At 43.5% G+C, this 17,931-nt stretch overlaps 1 protein-coding gene across 3 annotated transcripts in view; it reads left to right on the plus strand.

Annotated features, from left to right (window-relative positions):
- The window catches only part of LOC122114362 (integrator complex subunit 14-like), a 53,816-nt gene that overhangs the window by 5,574 nt on the left and 30,311 nt on the right, over positions 1–17,931 (plus strand). The window contains exons 4-10 of one of the 3 annotated variants that reach the window (XM_042687487.1): positions 1,958–2,113; positions 3,818–3,936; positions 11,209–11,351; positions 11,800–11,993; positions 12,854–12,901; positions 13,324–13,550; positions 13,841–14,083. The gene's annotated coding sequence lies outside the window, so the exon portion shown is untranslated. The remainder of the gene's footprint in view (positions 1–1,957; positions 2,114–3,817; positions 3,937–11,208; positions 11,352–11,799; positions 11,994–12,853; positions 12,902–13,323; positions 13,551–13,840; positions 14,084–17,931) is intronic. The other 2 variants (XR_006148570.1, XR_006148571.1) reach the window with 2 other exon arrangements.

Consider the following 17,931-nt stretch of genomic DNA (forward strand, 5'->3'; position numbering starts at 1 on the left):
AGGAAGTGGCGCTGTAGCTCAAGTGGTAGAACGCTCGCCTTGAGCTGAAAAGCTGAGTGACAGCGCCCAGGCCCAGAGTTCAAGCCCCACGGCCGACAAAAAAAAAAAAAAAAGAAAAAGCTAAAAAAGGGGTAGGGAATGTGGTTTAGTGGTAGAGTGCTTGCCTAGCATGCATGAAGCCTTGGGGACGATTCCTCAATACCACATCAACAGAAAAAGCCAGAAGTGGTGCTGTGGCTCAAGTGGTAGAGTGCTAGCCTTGAGCACAGAGAGACTCAGGGACAACACCCAGACCCTGAGGTTAAGCTACTAGGAGTGCATGTACACATGCATGAGCACATGTGCAAAACATGCAAATCATTAACCACTGTAGTGTTGATTTTCCTCAGGCTCTAACCGCCTACGTTATAACTCCACAAACTACATTTTACACTATTTGTACAGTTTTTAAAGAAGGCATTAAATCACTGTAATCGTATCACACAAATTTAAGTCATACTAATGTGTTCAGAAAGCAGACCTATGCCTCGAGGAAAGTATTTTCCTGGTAAATTGATGTACTGAAAATATATATTGTTTATATAAAGACAAAGGGCTCACAGTGGAATTTATAACTATTCACTAAAGGACGGATTATAATTTTGTGTGGTAGAATTGTAAACACGGAACAATAGTGTCTGTTCTTCATTATCTCGGTGTAGCAGTTATTCAGCAAATTTCTAACCATCTCAACTGAGTTGTCTAAAAAGTGAAGAGAATCATAAAGACTTGCTCTTGTGGGACACCAGTGGCTCATGCCTGTAATCCTAGCCACTCAGAAGACTAGGATTTGAGGATCTCCATTCAAAGCCAACCCAGGCAGGAAAGAGGAAACTCTCATCTCCAGTTAAACACTAAAAAGTTGGTAGTAGAGTTGTGGGCCAAATGGGAGAGTGCTAGCCTTGAGCAGGAAAAGCTAAGGGACAGTACCCAGGCCCTGAGTTCAAGCTCTAGTACCTGCATTTTTGTTTTAAATGCACAAGTTCAAAATACATGGTTTGGTCTTGTCTATGAGGATGGATGTTAAGGAGAGCAGAGAGAGAGAGAAAGAATGGTGGACAAAAACGGTCATAATATTCAATGTACATATTGAAACTGGGACTAGAAAACTTGAGATGGGTAAGTTTGGAGTACATGGAAAAATGATAGAAAGGTTGACACTGATCAAAGTGTATTCTACATATCAGTTGACGTTGAATTAAAACCCTGTGGTATAACTAGTTAAAGATAATTTTAGCTGGGGGCCAGTGGCTCCCATGTATAATCCAAGTTACTTAGAAGGCTGAGATCTGAGGATCCATGTTCAAAGTCAGCCCAGCAAGAAAGTCTATGAGGCTCTTATCTCTAATTAACCATCAGAAAACCAGAAGTGAAATTGTGACTCAAAGGGGTAGAGTGCGAGCCTTGAGCAAAAAGAGCTCAGGGATAGCACCCAGGCCCTGAGTTCAAGTACCATGACTGCCAAGAGAAAAAAAAGACAATTAAAAACAATAAGCCAGGCATCAGGGGCTCATGCTTGTAATCCTACCTACTCAAGAGGCAGAGATCTGAAGATCATGGTTTGATGCTAGCCTGGGCAGGAAAGTCTGTGAGACTTTTATCTCCAGCTAACCAGTAAAAAGGCAAAAGTAGAGGTGTGGCTCTAGTGGAAGAACACCAGTCTTGAGCAAAATAGTTCACAAATAGAGCCCAGGCCCTGAGTTCCAGCCCCAAGACCAGCACATAAACAAACAAATAAATCACACAGTTTGCTAGATTTTCACAAATGGAAGCATGTATGTATATCCTTACTCCAATTAAGACCTAGAACATACCCATCACCCCACAAAGCTCCCTGCACATTCCTGTAGCAGTGAAAGCAAACCTGGGTGGAGCTGTTGGGCATGTGGCTTAATGGATACTTGTGCTCTGCACACAGGTCATTCTGGAGACGGACGGCTGTCTCGGCATTGGTAGAGGGTCCCTGCGACATTCCCTAGCGACACACAATCAAAGGAGCGACAGCAACAGGTTCCCGCTGCCTTTCCCTTTCCCGTCTAAGTTATACATCATGTGCATGGCAAACCTGGAAGAGGTAATACCTTCTGCTAACTGCTTTTTAGATGGGTTAGGTAAATCCCAGGGCTCGGTTTATTTGTCAGTATATTCAATGAACACTCTTGCGTACGGTATAACATTTAGATTTGAAAAGACTTGATTTCACATGCTCTTTGACATAACAACACTCACCTCTCCGAGAGTATAGCTGGGGATGCCCATTCTGCTGATGACCATGAAGGCTTGAGATGTTCTTTTTTTTCTGTCCATTCCTCCACAAATGTTGACAGAGGTATACTTTAGTTTTTTTTTGTTTTGGGGGGGGCTTTTTTTGGAAGGGGGGAACATAAGTCTTTTTGTTTGTTTGTTGTGGTGCTGGGATTGGGGCTTAAAATCAAAGCCTGGATGCTGTCCCTGAGCTTTTTGCTCAAGACTAGCACTCTACCATTTTGAGCCACAGCTCCACTTCTGGCTTTTTTGGTAGTTTAGTGGAGCTGAAGATCACAGATTTTACTACTCAGGCTTGGCTTCAAACTGCCATCCTCAGCTCTCAACCTCCTGAGTAGCTAGGATTACAGGCATGAGCCACCAGCACCTGGCTTCTGATGTGTTTTATTAAATACTTCCTGCTTTTCCCATTGAGTCAGGAATTATTTCACTTTACCTCAGTTTTTCTCTCTCTAAAATGCTGATAATTGATGGCTCTTGACAAACCATGTCAGGAAGAGGTTGTAGGGAAGATGCTGTATGGCTACTAACTGTGGTCTCCTGAGAATCTGCAGAACTACTTATGAATGAAGTACCTCTTGTAACCTTGAGGCAGATTGCAATAGTTGAGGTAAGAAAGTCCATGAGACTCAGTATCTCCACTAAATTACAAAAAAATCTGGAAGTGGAGTTGTGGCTCAAATGGTAGAGTGCTAGCCTTGAGCAAAAAGCTCAAGGACAGCACCTAGGCTCTGGAATTGAGCCCAGGAACTGGCACACACACAGAACAATTGTTGTGTTACTTCCTTCTTTATTTGTATTTTTTTTGGGGGGGGGTCCGGTCGTGGGGCCTAAACTCTGGGCCTGGGTGCTGACCCTCAGCTCTTCAGCTCAAGGCTAGCGCTCTACCACTTGAGCCACAGCACCACTTCTGGCTTTTTTCTTTTTGCTTATGTGGTGCTGAGGAATTGAACCCAGGGCCTCATGCATGCAAGGCAAGCGCTCTAACACTGAGCCACCTTCCCAGCCCCTGTAGTTACTTCCTTCTGATATTGACTGTTAAGAAAATCATCTCACGGACTCAACACCCGTAATCCTAGCTACTCAGGAGGCTGAGATCTGAAGATCATGGTTCAAAGCCAGCCTGGGCAGGAAAGTCCTTGAGACTCTTATCTACCAAAACTACCAAAAAAACTGGAAGTGGAGCTGTGGCTCCACTTGAGACTTGAGTCTTGAGACTCTTATCTCCAAATAACCACTTAAAAAAACTGGAAGTAGCTCTAGGCTGAAGTGGTAGAGCACTAGCTTTGAATACATAGAGGCTCAGGGACAGCATTCAAGCCCTGAGTTAAACCCCTGCAACTGACAAAAAAAAAAGTGTAAGGCCTTGAGTTTAAGCCCCAGTACCAGAACCAAAAGAACAAACCAAACAAACCGTTTATTGCCCATTTTGTTACAGTGGCTGTGGCCTTGGTGTGCTGGTAGTGATGTAGTGATTTGTTCTACTTTAAAGGTGTCCTCTCTTGCTTTGTAGCTTCAGAGCACCGATTCCCTGGAATGCCTTGAACGTCTCATAGACCTCAACAACGGTGAAGGGCAAATTTTTACTATTGATGGCCCCCTGTGCTTGAAAAACGTGCAGTCTATGTTTGGGTGAGTATATGCCTTAAAGTTGTTTTTTGAGGGGTGGGGGGTGGGGGCTTCTTTACAATCTGATATTGTAATTTGACAACCAAGAAGAACAGTTACTGTATTATTTCTTCAGTCTAACGTTCTCCCAACTGAGCTATTTCGGCAACCTCTCAGTTACTGTATTATTTCTTTTTTTTTTTTTTTTTTTTTATTTTATTTTTTTATTGTAAAGCTACTATACAGAGGGTTACAGTTACATGAGTGAGGTTATGAGTACACTTCCTCTTGAACATTGTTACCCCCTCCATTGTTTTCCCCCTACCATCCCCTCCCTCCCTCCCTTCCCCGAGGTTCTTTTTTTTTTTTTTTTTGATTGTGATTAAATGATTACATAATTTCAAAGTCACAAGTTCATTCTAACTTCCCTGGAGCAAATTGTCTACCACAGTCTGTAATATATAACAGTGTTCACATGTTATATACCATATTTGTGATCAGCAGCATGAGGATATTTAGTAGTGGTTCAACCAGATGAGCGGGAGTTCTTTGTTTCTTAAGTCCTGTTAGTTTTGTCGTATCACCTAACCTTTTGGATTTAGCATCCACTTATGAGGGAGACCATGTACCGTTTGTCTCTTCGTTCTTGGCTTACCTCGCTCAACATGATTCCTTCTAGCTCCATCCATTTCCCTGCAAATGCCATTATTTTGTCATTTCTAATGGCTGCATAATATTCCATTGTGTATAGATACCACAATTTTTGGATCCATTCATCTGTGGTGGGGCACCTAGGTTGTTTCCATATCCTAGCTATTGCGAACAGTGCTGCAATAAACATGGAGGTGCACGTGTCCTTGTATATTGGTTCCTGTTGTTCAGGGTAGATGCCTAGAAGTGGTATGACTGGGTCGTAAGGGAGGTCAATCTTTAGCTTTCTAAGGACCCTCCAGACTGCTTTCCAAAGTGGTTGTATAAGTGTACATTCCCACCAGCAGTGTAATAGGGTTCCTCTTTCTCCACATCCCCTCCAGCATTTGTCGTTGGCTGATTTGTGGATGTGGGACATTCTGACTGGGGTAAGGTGGTATCTCAGGGTTGTCTTTATTTGCATTTCCTTCACCACCAGGGATGATGAACATTTCCTCATGTGTTTCTTTGCCATTTTTATTTCTTCATTTGAGAAGTCCCTCTTTAGTTCCCTTGCCCATTTAGTAATTGGTTTGTTAGGTTTGGGAGGGATTAGTTTCTTGAGTTCCCTGTATATACAGGATGTTAACCCCTTGTCTGATATATTGCTGGTAAATATTTTTTCCCAATTAGTTGGTTGTCTTTCTAGCTTAGTTGCGATAGATTTAGCTGTGCAGAAGCTTTTTATTTTAAGGTAGTCCCATTTGTCGAGTCTCTCTCCAACTTGTTGTGACCCTGGGACTCTGTTCAGGAAGTTCCTTCCTGTGCCTATTAGTTCAAGTGTCTCTCCTACTCTGTCCTGCAGTAGTTTCAGAGATTCAGGTTTAATGTTAAGGTCTTTAATCCATTTTGAGTTGATGTTGGTGCATGGTGATAGGCTGGGGTCCACTTTTAGTTTTCTGCATGTGGCTGCCCAGTTTTCCCAGCACCAGCGGTTGAAGAGGCTGTGTTTCTTCCATTGTATGTCTTTGGCTCCTTTGTCGAATATCAGCTGGCTGTAGGCCTGTGGATTTATATCTGGATCTTCTATTCTGTTCCATTGGTCTTCGGGTCTGTTTTTGTGCCAGTACCATGCTGTCTTTGTGATTATAGCTCTGTAGTAGAGTTTGAAGTTCGGCATGGATAGCCCTCCCATATTGTCTTTATCCCCTAGAATTGTTTTGGCTATTCTAGGTCTTTTGTTGTTCCATATAAATTTTTGGACTGTTTTCTGTATTTCAGTGATGTACGTCATTGGGATTTTAATAGGAATTGCATTGAATTTGTATATTAATTTTGGAAGTATCACCATCTTTACTATATTAAGTCGGCCTATCCAGGAGCATGGGAGGTCTTTCCATTTCCTAGTGTCTTCTGCAATTTCTTTCTTTAACTTTTTATAGTTCTCATTAAATAGTTCTTTTACATCTTTGGTTAGGTTAATTCCTAAATATTTTATTTTTTGGGAGGTTATTGTGAATGGGGTTGCTCCCTTTATTTCCCTCTCTTCCTGTGCGTTATCAGTGTATAGGAAGGCAACTGATTTTTGTGGGTTTATTTTGTATCCTGCTATTTTGCCGAAGTGACTTATGATTTCTAAAAGTTTGGGGATGGAGTTTTTGGGATCGTGGAGGTATAGTATCATGTCGTCTGCAAAAAGGGATAGTTTCACTTCTTCTTTCCCTATGCGGATCCCTTTAATGTCTTTTTCTTGCCTTATTGCCCTGGCTAAGGGTTCTAGGACTATGTTGAAGAGGAGTGGAGACAGTGGACATCCTTGCCTTGTTCCTGTTTTTAGGAGGATTGGTTGTAGCTTTTCCCCATTAAGTATAATATTGGCTATTGGTCTGTCATAAATGGCTTTTATTGTTTTTAGAAATGTTCCTTCTATTCCTATTTTCTCCAGAGCTTTTAGCATGAATGAATGTTGAATTTTATCAAAGGCCTTTTCTGCATCTGTGGCGATAATCATGTGATTCTTGACCTTGGCTCTGTTGATATGCTGGATTACATTTATTGACTTACGTATGTTAAACCATCCCTGTGTCTCTGGGATGAAGCCTACCTGATCATAGTGTATTATTTTTTTTATGTGTTTCTGGATTCTGTTAGCTAGAATCTTGTTAAGGATCTTTGCATCTGTGTTCATCAAGGAGATTGGCCTGTAATTCTCCTTTTTGGTTGGGTCTTTGCCTGGTTTGGGGATGAGTGTGATATTGGCTTCGTAGAATGAGTTTGGGATAGCTCCCTCCTTCTCTGTTTCTCTGAAGAGCTTGAGGAGTATGGGTATTAGTTCTTCTTTAAAGGTCTTATAGAATTCTGCTGTGAATCCATCTGGTCCTGGGCTTTTTTTTGTTGGAAGACTTTTGATAGCTTCCTGTATCTCATTATAGGATATTGGCTTATTTAATTGGTTAACTTCTTCTTTGCTCAGTTTGGGTAACTTGTATTTCTCTAAAAATGCATCCATTTCCGCCAGATTTTCTTCCTTTAGAGAGTATAGCTTTTGAAAGTAGTCTGTTAGAATTGTTTGGATATCTTGGGTACGTGTTGTGATGTTTCCCGTGGCATCCCTAATCCTATTAATATGGGTTTCCTCTCTTCTTTTTTTAATTAATCTTGCCAACGGGCCATCAATTTTGTTTATTTTTTCAAAGAACCAGCTTTTTGTTTGGTTTATTTTGGTTATGGTTTTCTGATTTTCTAATTGGTTAATCTCTGCTCTCAATTTGGTTATCTGGCTTCGTCTAGTAGCTTTAGGTCCCATTTTTTCTTGTTTTTCTAGCTGTTTTAGTTGCAACATGAGATTATTTACTTGGTCTGTCTCCATTCTCTTGATGTGGGCACTGAGGGCAATAAATTTGCCCCTCAGGACTGCTTTTGCTGTGTCCCACAAGTTTCTTTGTGAGGTGTTTTCATTTTCATTGAGTTCTAGGAAATGCTTTATTTCTTCTCTGATCTCTTCTGTTACCCAGGCCTTGTTAAGGAGTGTGCTGTTCAATTTCCATGTATTAGAGAAATTTCTGCGGTATGCTTTGTTATTGAGAGCTAGCTTGATTCCACTGTGGTCAGATAGGATACAGGGGATTATGTCGATCCCTTTGTATTTGCTTAAGTTCCTTGAATGAACTATGATATGGTCTATTTTGGAGAAAGTTCCATGAGCTGCTGAGAAGAATGTGTACTGTGTTGTTTTAGGGTGAAATACTCGGTAGATGTCAGTTAATTCCGCTTGAAGTATGGCCTCACTTAATTCGGTAGCTTCTTTGCCAATCCTCTGGTTGGTAGACCTGTCCTTTGGTGAGAGTGGCGTGTTAAAGTCTCCTAGTATTATCGTATTGGGATCTATTTTATTCTGTAAGTTTGAGAGCATTTGTTTAACATATCTGGGTGCACCGATATTTGGGGCATATAAGTTGATGATGGTTATATCCTCCTCTTGGATTGTTCCCTTTATTAATATGTAGTGTCCGTCCTTGTCTTTCTGTACTGATTTTAATGAAAAGTTTATTTTGTCAGATATCAGGATAGCTACACCTGCTTTCTTATTGGGGGAATTTGATTGGTAGATCCTTTTCCACCCCTTCACTCTGAGTTTGTTTGTATGTTTGGCTGAGAGGTGGGTCTCCTGAAGGCAACAGATGGATGGGTCTTGTTTTCTGATCCAGTCCTCAGTTCGTTTTCTTTTAATTGGCGAATTCAGCCCATTTATATTAAGAGAAAGTATAGAGAGATGCATTGTTGTCCCTGCCATTCCGTTTTCCTAAGTTTTTCTTCTTTCCTTTCCTCCTGTGCTTGCTCAGTTAGACTTTGAGTAATGCCTGTTTGGGGCAGGTCCCAGTTCCTGGTTGCTTTCTTCAGGTTGTGTCCCCCCTCTTAGAATTCTTTGTAATGCTGGCTTAATGTTTATGTATTCATTTAGTTTTTCTTTGCTATTAAAAGTTTTCAGTTCTCCATCGAATGTGAATGCTAGCTTTGCCGGGTATATCAGTCTGGGTTGGCAGTTATTGGCTCTCAGGGCTCGTATGGTGCTTTCCCAGGCTTTTCTTGCATTCATTGTTTGTGTGGAGAGATCTGCAGTGATTCTAATTTTTTTCCCGTTGTAGTATAGCTCCTTCTTCATTTTTGCTGCATGCAGGATTGTTTCCTTATTATTCAGATCCATCATTGTTACTATTATGTGCCTAGAAGTGTTTCTCCTGGGATCTTGCTTGTTGGGTGTTCGATAAGCTTTTGTGATGTAGTTAAGATGGTCGTTTTTGAGGTGGGGAAAATTTTCATTGACTATCTTGTTAAATAGGTGTTGCATTCCCTTGCTCTGGAATTCCTCACCTTCGTCCACTCCGATTATGCGAAGGTTAAATTTTTTAGCATTATCTGCTTGCTCTTGAATTTCCCTTTGGTTTAATTTGAGTGATTTTTCCATATCTGTCACTTTTTGGTCCAGTTGGTGTATTCTGTCTTCTGTATCTGACACTCTACCTTCCATTTCATTCACTCTGTTGACCGTGGCTTCTATTGTGGTTTGCATGGTGGAAATGGATCCCTTTATGGATTCAATGTTGGTTCTCAGAGTACTGATCTCACCTCTCAATGAGGTGATATCAGTATGCATTACCTCTAATTTGGCGTTTATCTCACTTCTTACTGAGGTTTGTGCAGCTTCTATTTTTGCATCCAATTTTTGTTTGATATCCTGTATATCTTTTGATAGTTCATCCTTGTGCTCTTTCAATTTCTGATCCATTTCTCGCTTTATTTCTTGAGTCATTGCCTTCAGCAACCCTTGGATGTAGTTTTTGTCTTCCATTCCTGCTTTGCTCCCACTGGGGCTCTCCCCTGCGTGGCTGCTGGCTTTTGAGGTGAGCTTGCTGTCCTGGGTAGTGGTAAACCTTGTGATTTTTCTCTGTGATTTTCGCATGGGGGTTCAGGAGACTGCTCTTCAATCTTGTTTTGGTGTGTCTGTCTTTGCTTGGTTGCTGATTCTCTATTGGTAGAGAGAGTCTGTGTCTGATCTGGATTCTGTTGGGAGCCTATTTCCAGCTGCTATTCACTTAGGATTCTCAGCTCTCTGCTGTAGCAATTCCCGCCTTTGGAAGGGTTGAGCAGCCTAGACTGCTTGTGTTTGCTCCTGCGGGTGCTCTTGGGAAGATCAGATGCTCTGGATGCACTCTCCCAAATACTGGAGTCTGCTATGGGCTCCTGATGTGTTTTTGTTTGTTTGTTTTGGGCTGGTTGTGGGCTTGAACTCTAGGTTTGGGTGCTGTCCCTCAGCTCTTCAGCTCAGGGCTGGCACCCTACCATTTGAGCCACAGCCCCACTTCTGACCCTTTTTGCTTTGTTCAGGCGCCGGTCCCCTGGCCTGGTTCCGGCCCCAGCCTGGAGCACGCTCGTTAGGCCTGTGCTAATGTGTATACCACCTTGGTTATGCAGCCTGGAGGACACAGTTCAAATTTCTTCTACTGTTGGTAGTCTTGACCCAGGGGCACTGTTCCTGGCTTGAGCATTTAAGCTCCCTTCCCGGGGCGCTCTTGCTCTGGCCTGGCCAGCAGAGTGTGCTCCACCGGCTGGTGGGGCTCTCGAACAGTTCCCAGTTTTAGTGGGTCCTGTGGTCCGGGTGTTGGGGTAGGGAGTCTAGGTCAGGGTCTGGGGATTCCCTCCAGCTCTGGTCTCCCTTGATAGATTCCCTGTCCCCTGATGGGTACTCACCCTGTAGGTCGTCAGTTGTTGTTGCAGTCCGTCAGTTGTTGTTGCAGTCCGAGTTCAGTTGGGGTGGTTGCGGGCTGGGTTGGGCGGCCCCCCGCCGGGTCGTTGCGATCGCGATTGGGCGGGTGGTCTGCGGACAGGTCCCTTTGTGGCGCTGCTGGTGCCGGGCGGCTTTGGCGGGATGGAGCCTCTCCGCTCCGGTGGAGAGTGATGGGTGGGGTGGGATCCTCCTGGAGACTCCCGGCTGGTAGGTTTCTCTGTTCCTGGCGATCCGCTGTTCTGCAATCCGGTACCTGGTGATCTGCAAGCAGCCCCCTGTGTCTCTGTGGCTCCGGCAGCCCCCGCCGGGCCGGCTGGCGGCGGCTTGGCGCACTGCCGCGCGGCCAGTAAAGGTTGGGGGAGGGGTCTTCGCTCTTCTCCGTTCTGAAATTCTTCTTTTCCTCTCTTTCTTTTTTTGTTATTTTCCACCTCTGGTTTTTCTCTGAGTGTTCGTCTTTTTGTTGTTGTCGGTCTCTTGGGGAGATTAAAGGTTGGAACTCGAACTCTCTTTTTGGTTGGAGAGAGCTGTGGCGTTTCCCTACTGCCCCGTCGCCATCTTGAGAACTCTCCTACTGTATTATTTCTAACAGTTTTTTTTTTTTTTTCCACAGTTGCCCGTTTTTCAGGTAAAATAAGGTGGTCATGCTTTAAAAAGACTCAGCTGTTCCCAAGTTTAACTTGCTCTGGGGTTTCTCTCTCAATTGAAATTTCCTCTTTAAAAACATCAAAATGTTTTCCATTTCACAAGTAGATTTAGTTTTGGAATCAGTGCGAAGGTTTAACCAACTTTACATCTTGAAATGTAACTTTCATGTGTACAGTCCTTTTATGTGCACCACATGTGAACTCTTCCTCCCTTAACCAGTCATGATCATCTTCTAGAAAGCTGATAGACCTGCCATATACACCTTTCCATGCTGTGCTCAAGTGTGGCCACCTGACCGCTGACGTCCAGGTCTTCCCCAGGCCAGAGCCATTCATTGTAGATGAAGAAATCGATCCTATCCCAAAAGTCATTAACACAGGTAATGCATTAAAAATTCCCTCCTGGCCTTCCTCTTTTCCCTGCCCTCTTTTCACTTGTGACTTACTTTCTCCCCATCTAGGAGGGTTGGAAAGAATCTTGTATTCTCACAGGGAGGTGCTATTGTCATCAGCCCTGGATTTTTTTTTTTTCTTTTTTGCTGGTCCTGGGGGCTTGAACTCAGGGCCTGGGCATTGTCCCTGAGCCTCATTTGCTCAAGGGTAGTCCTCTAAAACTTGAGCCACAGCACCACTTCACACTTTTTTTGTTTATGTGATACTGAGGAATCAAACCCAAGGCTTCATGCAGTCCACAGGAGAACGTTCTTAGGTGATTTGTCTATACTGAGATAATGCTTTCTGCATAGATTTCAATCCACTCTATCACAATTACTCATTTGGAAGTGTTCTCATTTCCATCATTTTTTCTGATTCTTTTTCCTACCTTAGTGTGCCAATGAGTCAGGCCTGACCCTGAATGTGCCATGCAATATATGAAGCCCGGAGGCAGGCCTGCTGGACATGCTGGTGATGAACCTGGTCCCTGCCTACCAGAGAGGCGATCTCTTCTGTATTGGAAACTTCCTCCACAATTATAGACAGTGGGGGACAATGGAGCAAGTGCTGGCTATTGTGTTCAAAAAGTGAGTGTTCCCCCTTCCTTCGCATCTTGGTCTGTTCAGCCCCTCCTTGCTGAGTTGTGGCATACTTGACACCCCTCTGAACCTGTTGATTTCATGGGGGTCTTCTCATAGGAGCTTGGCATGAGACAAAGAAGTGCACCCCCTGCCAACTTTCTTAGTAGTGGTCTGCCCAGGACATTTCCCAGAAAAGCTACTGGAACCTCAGAAGCTTGCTTACTGAGGGGCTGTTATTACAGGCATGTGCCACTGGCACCCAACTTCTGCCCTCACCTAGGTGAGGTTCTAGGAAATCACATTTCCCATGAGTAAATAAGGTTTCATTGGGAATTGGATGTTTGTGAATAATGTAGACCCAGGAAAGTCTGGGGTGTGGGGGAGGCAGGTGAACTGGAGGCTGAATCACAGACCTCAGGGAAGGATTATGTTGGCTTTACATATTTATAACCCCTGAAGCTTTTATGATTTTGTGTGTGTGCCAGTCCTGCAACCTGAACTCAGGGCCTGATTGCTGTTTCTTTGGTGCTCAGAGATACCACTACAGCATTTGAACCATAGGTGCTATTCTGTTCTTTTAAAAATTAGTGTCTTTAGACTTTTACTGACTAATGTCTGATCAGACTGTGCACCTGAGATCTCATGCTCCTGATGAGCCAGAATTTGAGGAATTAGCCACTGGCACATTTTCCTTGGACCAAATACATATACCTCTCATAGAAGAATTTTCACTGAACTGTATAGACATATCTCACTTGTTTATGTGTCAGATTCCATTCCCATCTGGGAGTGAGCCCATCCCATATGTGTCCTGTGTGGGCAGAAAAGGAGAAGCTGAGAGGTGACTTCCTCCTGTCCTCCCATAGGTACAGATTCCTGGGCGCTAACTCCGAGGAAGATGAACAAGTAAAGAAGTAAGTGGACTGTGGCACAAAGAAAAGGCCCCTTGTTCAAAATGGTATCTTTGAGGCTTCTGATTCAAAGTGCAGATTTCTCATTTGCACACCACTTGTGCTTTCCACTAGGGGCAGAGGCTTGGGATTGGAGTGGTGGCAGAGGACACAGCTGTGGTGTGGTTGTGGACTCTCAGGGATGACAGGGAGGGCTGTGTGTACAAAATCAGTTCCTTCTTGTTACCTATCACAGTGAGAATATTGGAGAATTATCTTTCAGAAGCTTCTAGACCTGGGTGGTAAAGATGACCTTGCCTGCAGGAGTCGGCTCCTGCTTCCCAACATGCAAGAGTCCATATAGCAGTGCTTGCAGAAAGGGGCTATGGGAGGCCCAGGATAGGGAGGGCAGGCACTCACTCTTCTTGTCACCAATCTGCCCACAGCAGCCTTTGTTCCATCTTCACCATGTGGATGGACTGCTATCCTGCTGATTTTCGAGAGCCCTAGAACCGACACCCGGTGAAAGAACTGACCCACTATGCCATGCTCCGCATGCCCTCCTCGGACCTGCTCCTCCACCTCCACATTCTCCTGAATGAGCTGGAGGAGACCAGGAAGAATGAGACCAAGAAACAGAGGAAGAAGTCCCTGTGTGGTCACCTCAGAACGTGTGAGTAGGGATGGCGCCTGGGCCTCTAGGAGTGATCCTAATTGCCTGAGAGCCCTTATTACCCCCCAGGTTGTAAGAATGTCTTTGTATGATACTCTGGGCCAGACAGTTTGTTCTATTGGTGAAAGGATTTGAGCTTAGCCACTCTTTGGAAATACCTTGCCTTCTCATCAGTGTTCAGTCCAAAGTAAACTTGTACAGCTTCCTCCATTAGAGCTTCATGGAAATTGAACTTCACCTGAACATCCAGAGACCACTGTCAAACTCCTTTACATATTTCTCTTTCTCAGGCTTTGGCCACCATAGAGCAGTTTCTCCTGACCTCCCAAGAAAGAAGCCCTCGGTGATGTCAGGGATGGTGATGGATGGAGATCTGGAGCCCTCGCTGGACTCCACAAAGCATGTGCATGTAGAGGGGTTGGATGCATTTGCAGTGAGGCCCCAACGGGTTGTGAGTCCTGTGGATATGCCACTGGTTCTGAACCCCGTATGTGACAGAGCTGCACCTGTAGGGACCCCAAAGAAAGAAGAAGGTAATAGTGATTGTCTTCCTGTGACTTTCACAGGCGGCCCAGATCAGCTCAAAAAGGGTCAAATGAGCACGCCTCCTGGTGTGCTGGAGGGAGTAGTACACGTGGGGATGATGGAAAATGTCCCCAGTCTGTGTTCAGGGGAACCAATGAGTGAGGTCCCAACATTAGATGCAGCTCAGGAAAGTGAATCTGTCCTCACAGAACATCAGGACAAATCTGTCCTGCTGCAGGAGAGCCAATCTCCAACTGAGAAATTAGAATCTGCCTCTCTCTCAACTCCAGGAGCAAATCCTATCTTTCATGAGGAGGTAGATCCCTTGGAGGATTCTGAGGTAGAATTTATGTCTGAAGGCAACTTAGAAGCCGGCCTAGACTTAGAGCTTCCCTCCCCTCTCCCTGGGGATATCTCTCTTTTCTTTTTGTCCTGATTGTTGTAAAATGTTCATTCTTTTTATTCTTCTAAATTCATTAAGATGTATGTTTATGTTGTACAATTTATAGATCCTAAATACTGTGGGTTCTTTAATGTACATTCTGATGTCCCAGACACATGTGTCCTGAGTAAGGGCAAAAGACAGAGTGACCTGGAGCTGTACAAGAGCACTAACTGGCTATAGAGGGAAGTGTTCAGTGCACTGTGAGGGGCAACGAACCCAGCCCATGCCTGCATGGGGTGATCAGGCCACTACTAAAGCTCTAGGACATAGCAAACCAGATGTCCTTGAAAGTTGTTCTGTCAGACTAAATGTACTAAATGGGGGACTTTCTTCCATTAGTGAAGTCAAGTCAGTATGCACCCCTATTTTGCTCTGTGCAAATATGTAAGAACATTTCACCTCAAAATAACATCAAAAAGCTACTTTGAGGGAAAAGTATTTGACAAAATACATGGGAAATAGGTAAAAGCCATCATCAATAGAAGAAAGAAAACTTAGTCAGAGGGACAAAGACATGCCAGGTGTCCTGGCCCATGTCAATAATTCTAGTTTCAAGAGTGCTCTATACTTCCTCAGGATGGAGCTTCAAATCAGCCCCTGTAGACAAATCTGAAAGACTTATCCAATGAGCCAGCAAAAGTCAAGAAGTCCTAGCATGGCTGAAGTTACATGTTTCAGAATGGAACAAAAAGGAAGCAAGAGCTCAATGTCCTGAGTTCAAATTCCACTACTGGCACAAAAGATGAAGACATCTAGACATGAAATGTGGGCAATGGTAGCTTTAAACGATGGAAACAGAAAAACATACGAATGGGAAAATTACATATTTAAGCAAAAAGGCCAGACTTACAAACCATTGATGAGTAGGTGTGGGCCTGTTCATGTTCTATGGCAGCGTGTAGAATGATTTATGAAACTCCAAATAGATTCTAGTTAGCCAAATGTGGATCAGGATGATGTGGTACTATGTAGTGAATTGTGGAAGAATAGGAAATACATCTTTGATATGCATATTCACTTTCTAATTGGAGTGGTAAGGGATTTCTCAGTCTTCCTGTCTGCTGTTTTCTTGTGTTTATCTTTCTGTCTCTGTTTCTGTCTGTCTCTGTCTCTGTCTGTCTCTGTCTCTGCCTCTGCCTCAGCCTCTGTCTCTGTCTCTCTGTCGCTCTCTCCCTCTCTCTCTTTCTCTCTGTGTCTCTTCCTCTCTTCTGTTTTGTTGTGGAGCTTGAACTCATGTTGTGGGACCTGTCTCTGAACTTTTTTTGCACAAGGCTAATGCTCTTCAACTTAGAGTCACAGCTCCCCTTCCAGTTTTCTGGTGGTTGATTGGACAGAAGAGGACTTTCTTGCCAGATATGGCTATGAGCCATGATCCTCCCATTTAGACTCCTGACTAGCTAGCAGTACAGGCATGATCCACAGTGTCCAGTCAGGGAATCTTTTTGTGTGTGTGTGTTAGACCTTGCCTCCCTCCTCTCTGGGCATTTGCCTGTTTTACTATTTATTGTTTTAACAGTATTAAAATGTCCATGTTTACATGATGTTGTAAAATTCTTGAATACAAAATACTCTGGTCTTTTCTACCTCCAATCTAATATCCTGGGCACATGGGGCCTGATTGGGAGGAAGCAGAGTGTGCTGGATCTGGGGAACAAATCTGCTGGATTTACAAGGAACTGGTGACTAGAGGGAGCCACAAGGAATGCAGGCAGTGGAGGATGCAGCCTATGCTGAGATAGGATCCTTGATGCTGAGACACAAAAGCTCTGTGTTATATCAGAACAGGTGTCTTTGAAAGCTGGTCCCACTTGAATCTCAAGCCCCCACCTCTTTCTAGGGATAACTTCCCCTTTCCAGCTAGTCGGGTAAATGTGTTGATGTTTGAAGCTCTCTGCCAACAATGAACAATTCTGCACTGTGCAAATATAGAACATATAAATGTTTAAAGCTAGAATTAAATATTTGGTGCTGTTTTATGTTCTTAAGATGTTCCTTGCGTTGGGTTTCCATGAAGATTTTCTAAGTCTGCATGAGGGTGGATATGGACTGTAAGTTATCAAGATGACACAATAAGAGACTCATGCCTGCATTTGGAGAATGGTCTGGAAATGAGCTTGCTGCACATATTAGCTTACTTGGGCTAGGCGTTTTTCTCTGTAAGAAGTCATTTTGGCTGCCTTTTCCCGTTCATTATATCAGAAGCTACAACCTCTAACATGTAAATAGATGTACTTTGATGTAACATTTAAGAAAATCTGAGGGAATATTTAACAGTATTTGGAAAAGGGTGTCGTTTGTGGTAGTCAAAAACTTATATTCTAACCATGTTGGCATTGTTCTACACAAATGGATCAATGTGTCTCTGTATACCAGGTGAGGAACAGTTCTGAGTCTCCCTGTCTTGAAGCACACATTCTGAGAATCCTTGAATTTCATCTGCTCTCTATCCCAGGGCAGTGGATTCTGAGAGGAGGCCTGGGCCCTGCAGTGTGGCAGAGGTGCATGTGCAGAGGGAACATGTCTGGTTGGCATGCTGGAGTGGGAAATCCAGAAACTCTGGCAATCACCAGTTCAGTGAAGAGGACAGAGGATTTAAGAAGGGACCGAGTGAAGAGTGTGCTTGTAGGGGGCATGTGTACAGAATGGTGGTGCTTGAACTTAAAAGCTGGCCACTGTCTCTGAGTTCTTTCACTCAAGGCTAGCACTCTACCACTTTGAGCTACAGCTGGAGATAATCTGATAGCATTTCCTGACCTGGCTGGTTTTGAACCATGATCCTCAGATCTCAGCCTCCTGACTAGCAAAGAATACAGGCCTGAGCCAGAGACACTGATCCATATCATTTTTGTGTGTAGACTATTGGTGGTAAAGAAGACTCATTTATTCAAGAACTAAAAAACGACTAACAAGGGAGATTGTTGAGGAAAATCTGTATTTCTAACAGAAGACTTGGGTAACATTGTGACAGGAAAGGCTAAATTCCAAAATTGGTATTATTTTCTGTGTTCACTATATACATCACTTACATATTATATATAATATAATATATATAAATATATCATATCATATACTACATGATAATACATGTATTTGTATTTTATAGGAGGACTAGCATATGATATTATGGATCTCGAATATGTTGTTTCACAAAACAATAATGTAAAAGACATTATTTGGGAATTCAGTGATATACCATTGATTCCCATATATTGTGTAGGTATATCTGTCTCAAGTCAACATAGTTAAATTCGCCAAATGCTGTTGCAAAAAGGGGTCATGTGCTGGACGCTGGTGGCCCATGCCTATAATCTTAGCTACTGGAGAGGCTGAGATCTGAGGATCACAGCGGAAAGTCAGCCAGGCAGGAACATCCATGAGACTCTGATCTCCCAATAAGCAACCAGAAAACCA

Source organism: Dipodomys spectabilis, unplaced genomic scaffold, assembly GCF_019054845.1.
Source record: "Dipodomys spectabilis isolate Male_0828 unplaced genomic scaffold, ASM1905484v1 ptg000108l, whole genome shotgun sequence".
Classification (NCBI taxonomy): Eukaryota; Metazoa; Chordata; class Mammalia; order Rodentia; family Heteromyidae; genus Dipodomys; species Dipodomys spectabilis.